Source organism: Siphateles boraxobius, unplaced genomic scaffold (assembly GCF_051911475.1).
Source record: "Siphateles boraxobius isolate OS27281-9 unplaced genomic scaffold, OSU_SipBor_1 22, whole genome shotgun sequence".
Lineage (NCBI taxonomy): Eukaryota > Metazoa > Chordata > Actinopteri > Cypriniformes > Leuciscidae > Siphateles > Siphateles boraxobius.
In genome coordinates this window covers 40,123,312-40,131,140 of record NW_027508833.1, presented here as the reverse complement: position 1 = coordinate 40,131,140, position 7,829 = coordinate 40,123,312, and the positions used below count along the sequence as shown (strand labels likewise).

General features: G+C 39.8%; 1 long non-coding RNA gene across 1 annotated transcript; it reads right to left on the bottom strand.

Annotated features, from left to right (window-relative positions):
- Positions 1-401: 401 nt before the first annotated feature.
- On the bottom strand, positions 402-929 carry LOC143747389 (uncharacterized). The gene is made up of 3 exons (XR_013206722.1): positions 858-929; positions 526-597; positions 402-452 (listed from the first exon to the last, which is right to left on the bottom strand). It is a non-coding gene; the product is annotated as an uncharacterized LOC143747389 (long non-coding RNA).
- Positions 930-7,829: the final 6,900 nt, after the last annotated feature.

Here is a 7,829-nt window from a genome sequence, read left to right as displayed (position 1 = left end):
TTTAAAATTTTCCACTGGCTCCTCAACTTTCTCCTTAGTTGAACAAACACACAGAAGTCAAAGTATTTAATGTGATTTGTCTTTATTCAGAGTGAATCTGCCTGTTAGGGGTGAAAACACACAAATAAATGTTGTGGGAAGTGATCAAAAAGGTAATGTTTTTTTTTTTTTTTTTTCCTTTTTTAAAAATGGTAGTTCTACTTGCATTTTTCTGTAGCTGTTGAATTTCCAGCTCCAACTTCCTCCTCTTCAGTTTTTTATACTGGATGTCGATATCAATCGCTTCCATTTGTTTAAGGAGGTAGCGTTTATACACTCCTTTTATGTTTTCTGTAGCAACAAAGATTTAAGTTACTTCATTGAATACTCTTATCACATTGTTTTCATTTCTTAAAACTCACTTTGTCACATGTGGTCCCAGACTGAGAGGGCTCTAGAACAGTGTCAGCATCCTGAAAACACATCATGATCACACAAGTACACTTTTTAATATTCAATACAGTATAACATGGAACCTGTGAGTACCTCAGGCCTCCTTGAACATACAGACACAGTCTCCTCATCCTCCTCAACTGATGGGCCTTCTCCCTGTGACCACTGATTAAACTCAGTTAAACTCATTAGCTTACATGACTGATTTAAAAGGTCTCATACTCACAGGCAACATGATGTCTGGTGGATCCATAAAGCATACAGCATCTTGATCTTTTTTTTTTTACCAAAATGCACCATTACAGTAGCACAAGTACCTCTACGTGACATTACTGCTATGATGTACTTAGGCTTACAATGCCTAAGGAAGGAGGAAATCAGTTAGTCAGGAAGGAATAATGATAATAAAACACACACACACACACCTTTTATATACTCACTCCTTATACTACGTGATATGATTTTAGATGATATCCCCCCCCTCTATTCCCTCAAGGACGGGCCTCCCTTTATTAATGTCCAAAGCCAGTTCCTCTGCAGGAGTGAAGCTGGCTGGCGGTCGCTCTCCCCCAGTGCCAGCAACTTCAGTCTTCTTTTTGGTCGCGGCAATTAAAAAATAAAATAAAAAAAACCCTGAATAGTTGTAACTTCAAGCTGGCATTGATTACATTTGCACATACCATTAGATTTACTTACCATTCTGAACTATATTTTTATATTTTATTTTCACCTGCTGCCAGGTTCTTTTTCCTTCACTTAAGTTGCTGCTGCGTGAAAGCAATTAACGTTACTGTTATTCACACAAACTTTGCAATGTATTGTGACACATTCAATGTTGATAAATACTTTACACCGCTACTTACGCATTGAGACGAATAGCAATTTCCTGACCAACCTTTCTCTCTTGCTGCATTTATTGCTGCTGTATTGCCTTTTTTGGTGATGACATCTTTAAATTCTTCATATATTTCCAATAGCAAACGCTGTTCCGTTGCCGTGAACATCACTGCTCTATCTTTTCCTTTTATTGCCATGGTAGCCCACAGTAAACCGATTGACCCATGCTCGACTTTTCAGGACTTTTAAACTATGGCGTGCACGCGCAATTATCTAGACTATTTAAACCTGACTCAAATTAGTAAGATCACATGATCCTCAATTTACTGTTATGGAACCAATTTAAGCGCGTATGTTTAGCTCGGCTCATTCGAGTCAGGTTTTGGACTTTAATCCCCGCTTTTCTAAGCGGCTTTTATGGAACAGCCCCCTGGTGTGTGTATACATCGAGTTTTCCTAGGTGTTGTTTTGTGTAAGTCACATGACATTCTACCTGTCCCTATTACTCTTTGTATCCTCAAACCACGTCATAAAAGGGCAGAAAGAAAACGTAAAGAGAACGTGTCACAATAATATTCAACATGAGATGGAAAAAATAAACAACAGGATAGTAAAGGTAACAAAAAAAAACAAAGAGCATACGAGGCAGCAAAAAACATAAGCGACAAGAAAACAAGCTGTCCACGCGTTCTTTGCGGCTTACCTTTAACTGCTGGCGGGAAACTTGATTGGGTGCAAGGGAGGTGACGTCACGCCATAGATAGAAATTGTCAGCTCTTCCAGCCAACAGCAGACCAGTGGTGGAGCGAGCCTAAGAATGTGAGAGAGAGAGATAGAGAAAAGAGAAACATCCGCGTACAACCACAGGGACGTAACATGATTCATAGACTTTGCAAATATGCAAATATTGATAACAAAACTCAAGCTTTATCTGTGTATGCAGTATAATGACCTCTTAATTATTTTTTTTGTAGCTTCTGAGCTGCAGATAAGCCAGTCCCCCGCTGAAAATGAGAAGGCCATGACCACAGGGACAGGTAGAGAGGATACCAGAGTAAACAATATGAATTAAAGTTATTTAATGTAAGAAAGAGCAGTATATGACGGTACATGATAAACCAATATGTATTGTTTGTTCAAGAAGTGGGTGTAGTAAAGGAGTAAATTACCACAATATGATACCCATGCAGAAAAATGATAATGACCATGACAATGACGATTTCATTCCAACAAATCCTGCCTACTAACTAATCTGAGTCTGACACCCCTGCCCTTCTGGGGCCGGTTTCACAAAGATAGACTTTGACTATGGCTTAGATATAGTAGATGGTCAGACTTCAGATCGACATCTAAATCAGACGGTTGCACAAAGCGCTTAAGACTCTGACTATCTTAAGTAGGACTACACTGTAATGCATTCTGGGTAAAATAAGACACTTTTCAAAACAAAAAACATGGCGGATCAAGTAAGCGCATTCAACCGCTCAGTGCAGTTTACCCCAGCGGAAAATATGTGTTTGTTGGCGGAGTATAACTGTTGTATTGTTGTATATATAATAAGAGCTGATCTTTAGCTTTTATTTATCCAATTTCCACCGCCATGGAAAAAGTGGGCCGGTCCTAGGCCTGAAACTCCCGGGCTGAAAAGTGGCCCGACTCCGGGCCTGGAGAAGAGAGTCAGCTTGACAGAAAGAGAAATAAGTCAGTCTCTTCCTGGTGAGTGTTGTAAGAGGGCGGAGTTTATGCGTTTATGATCATATTTGGTTCAAAGAACAACAACAGGATTTCCTCAGGTTAAATATTAACTTCCATTTTCCAAAACTTCCATTAAAACTTTCTCAGGTATAATGCTATAAATTAAAACCTTGAATCAAACACTAAAGACCGAAAAACACAATTATTGACAAAAAAGACACTTTATTTGTGTTTTATTTATTGCTCTTTATTTTTACATATATTATTTGTTCAAGTATCCATGACTTATCTGAGTTTTGTTAATCCTTTTGTTATTTAAACCAATTTGTAACTCTTCATCATCATCATCATTGGAATAAAATTTTACATGACAATTCACAGCTGCTCTTTTTTACTGTTATGCTGTGTTTTTACAGTACTCTTTACAGTTTTTCTCAGTCGCTTTGGTGTGTTTTTCACATCATGTGCAAAATAATAAGTGCATTTTTCAGAACAATTTGTACAAACTGCAATATACAATAAATATGTTTCTAAAGCTATCAGTCACTAAAAACCCTCAGTACATCTCTCAAAAGTAAATATTCATGCCAATGATCATGTCAGTGTCATCAGAAAGATAAGTCATTGAGTCATTGTTCACGAACAAATATTTAGGCATGTTTTCAATTTAACTGTACTTTGACAGTATTAACTGATGTAAACATAGGCTTCAGTTTGGATGACAGTTACTATTGAAAAGGCTGCACTTCTATGGCATATATCAATTTCAACAGTACTATTTACATATTACTGTATCTGGGTTATTGATTGAAAGAGACTGGACAGGTTTTTGTTTTTCACATCTTTTACTTGTGCTACTTTATGAAAGAAAAAAACAAAATAATTTACAGTAAAAAAAAAAAATACAAGGGGCACAAAGAAAAAAGAAACTAAATTAGAAAGAAAGACAGGGAATACCCATAAGGAACAACTTTGCCCGCAACTGTTCTAGTGCTGTCTCTACACATCCAGACGTTCCCGTCTGTCGGCCCACAGATTCTCATCCACATCACACCGGATATTCTCCCTTGCAATGCAACATGGGAAGAATCTTTTGGAAAGCCTTATCCATCCTCTGCCGGCGTCTACTGTGATGTCCTCACACGCTGCATCCATTGCAGCCAGCAGGGTCATCTGTGTGTGTTGCTGACGATCGTACACCTCCATGCTGAAAACAACTCCTCAGTTGGGTTAAGGAATTGTGAATAATTGGGAGGGATTCTATGAGCCTCGGGTGGGTCACAAACCATTGCCTTATGATGTTTGATCGATGGAAACTCACATTATCACAAATGACCACATACTTTGGCTATTCCTGTCTAAACAGACCCATCTCCTCATCAGGGATGAGAGCCCTGTCGAGAGTCTCTAAAGAGTCGAGTAGATGCTGGGTGTTGTATGGCCCTATAAGGGGAGATGGGTCAGGACACCATGCTCTGAAATAGCAGCACACATGGTGATATTTCCTCCCTGGTGGCCTGGCAAATCCACACAGAGCTGAAGTCACTGTGGTGTCGCTTACAATCCACAACACCCTATAGACTAGCAGCCCAGTCAAATCCCACACCTCAATCCATTTGAATGACTTCAGAAATATTGATTCACAAATATTCCCCATCCAACCTGCCAAAAGCAATATTGCCAAGAAAAAAATGTCAACATCACGGCATATAATACTGATAGATATAGCCTATACTCAAAGACAGTGCCGTCGCAGGTGGGGTGGGCCATGTGCGAACTTGAAATGCGAGGCCCTTAACCCTAGCACACCCCCCCCCCCCCCCCCCCCCGGCTCTGAACGTTAGAATGATTGGCTGCGCAGCCTACTTGTTAGCCTTGTCCGCTTAAATTAATTATAAATAAACATAAAAAACTAATAGGCTATTTGCAGTATATTAAATCATTTTTTGACCTAATTATTTGGAACTGAAACGAGACACTCTGTCGGCTCTGACTGCGTTGCATCACGTGCACCTATGATTTCCGAAAATAGTAGGGTAGAGTGGGGGGAAAAAACACCCCCCACCTGTTTTTCCCAAAATAACCACAAGAGGGAATCAAGATACATTTTTACTATTGCTATCCACTACGTTGACAACGGGGATATACAAATCTCCATGGAGAAGCTGACACCAGCGACGTATTTGAAGAGAAGAGGATTACATGGAAAGTGCTATAATTTTCAGATATTAGTAAACGAGTGTTTAAGAGAATATTATTCTGCAGGATATCACAGTGATGTGCGATAGATGAATAGTGAAGTCTGTAGTTTGAGAGCATATGTTATTTATAAGGAATATAATTATATTTAAAAAAATAAACAATTATTTAAAAAGTCATAGGTTGTGGGGTAAAACGCTCCCAGGGGGGCATAGTTTCTCTCTTTCATAATTACTATAATAACATATTTCTGTCTATCAAATCCTTTATTTTACACTTTAATGCAGTACTAGGCGGTAATATCAAAATATTTGAACAAAACATAAAAAAAATTACCTCAAGTGAGCATTAGCTAGCTAGCTTGGATGCACTGATGAAAGGTGGTTAGGTGACCCAATGATATATAGTGGCTTTTAATGCATTTATTGAATACATTTCACTACATAAATATACTAATTTATAAGTTTAATATTTATTTAGGGTTTTCTGTTTGTCTTGATGATAGTGGTGAACAAATACATAAATTATCTACCCCATATAGGAGTAGAAATCTTAATGTTAAAAAATTAAATTTTTGAACATTTTAAAGTTAAAATGTTAGAAATTTGGCTATTTTGGACATTCCTGAAATAAATATGAATAGGTATACATGTTGTTGCATTACTTGCCTTTTACTTTTAGAGATTAAAAACTATAGTCTGTTAATTTTGCTGCTGATCTACGAAGCAAATTTGGTTGGTAAGAAAGGGGGCATTTACCCACCGCTGGGGCAAAACGCCCCTTTGTAGAAAAATATTTTCAGTCAAAATACTAATTATGAAGGTTGAGCAATTTTAATATTTGGTGAATAACTCCTGCCATAGTCAGTCAAAATTGGGGTGGTAATTCTAGTCACATTTATGTTTTGTTTCACAGTAATGTCAAATTTTCCTTAAGGGGGACGTTTCCCCCACTCTACCCTACTAGTGATATCAGCACAAGAACTGTTGAGGAATATGCAACATAATTTAGACAATTGTTTTTGTCATATGTTATAATAACTGACTCAGCTTCATGGCTGAGACACGAATAGATGTTTTAAATGTTTAAAAGGTATTACATTGAAATCTGTTGAATAGAGTGTAAATTTAGTTCGTGGGTAGATTAAATAATGATAAGCGGAGAATCACCCGTATGGAGATCATTAACTTTTAATTTTTGTAAAAAAAAAAATGTACTGGCTCAAAACAAATAGGCTACAGCGCAATTGCGCAATACCGTCAGCGCGCGTGCGGGTGCGCCTTGCAGTTATAAAAACGATTATTACTAATTGGCATATTTCAATGTTTTATGCCAATTCTTATATGCTCATTCATGGTGATATGCCATGTTTGTAGTCGAGCAGTGATATGCAAACTGTTGTTTGCAAACTTTGCATTCGACTTTTTTTCCGTTATCTATTTTTGTAAAATCCTGCCACACTGCCGATGTCTTTGACATGGTAAAGGAGGACTGACAGTAAATTAAACGCTCACAATTAAATTAATATTCAGCAAACCACCATACCAATGCCTTCTAGTAGGGTAGCCTACTTTCTTCAATCTGTCTCCATGGGTTGGGCTAATCCAAAAAAGTGAAAACAAGGGGGGTGTTCTGAAGACAGGCTGTTACCTGTGAAACAGGGGTGCTCTGAAAACACCCCCATTAGCAATTAGTGCTTTCCACCTGATGAAATTAACACGGCAAAAAATCGACCAATCAGAATTTTGGTTGATCCAGAACGTATCGACCAATAAATCGACTAATCGACTGGGAGATTACAGCCCTATCAAAAACCCGCTTAATTTGTTGGGGGAAAAAAACCAAAACGACAGTATTGCGAGGCCCCCTAGTGGCGCGAGGCCCTGTGCGGTTGCACAGTTCGCACAGCCCTTATTGCGACGAGTTACGGTACTGATCCACTTTTGCGACACGACTGAAGCGTGGTGTCGCACGCCTCTCCACATTTGTAAATTGATGGGCGTTCCTCAAGTTTACCGCTATGGGCGTGGTTTTGACCCAGCGGCCAGTCTAGAACAAAGGCCCCTCGAGAGACTACTTCTATTGGATAGACGCGTCGCGTTTGACGGATTCATTTGCATAAAGATGGGCATCCGCCAGCTTTTTGACGCAGCATTTTTCCAAATGAAGCGCCGCCTTCCCGGGATGCTTTGCGGGCGCGTTAAAGTCGCGTGACGTCACCCATAGGAATAAAGTGGAGTGCGGCGCGACTGAAGTGTCGCACGGACAAGTGGATCAGCACCGTAAAGCTCCGTTCACACTACACGTGACCAAGCGACGCGATACCATTCATTTCAATGGTGAGCGGGCGACTTCCGGCGACACGCGCGACAGCGACCGTTGGCGACTGGATGGGGAGTGTCTGGCGACGCGACAAAGTTGAGATCTGTTTAACTTTATGCAAATTAAGAGCGACTTTCGGAAGCGACAACCAATAGGAGCGGAGCGCGCATGATCCTTCTCCACATCATTGGATGTCATTCATAAAGGCAACCAGTAGTGGGAACACCCACTAGCGACCTCATCGCCAGCCACTGGCGACATGCAGCGACAAAGTCGCTTGTAGTGTGAACGGGGCTTAAGGCGAGGCTGCAGACCTGGAGCCGGCAGATATACGCCCCTGGCAG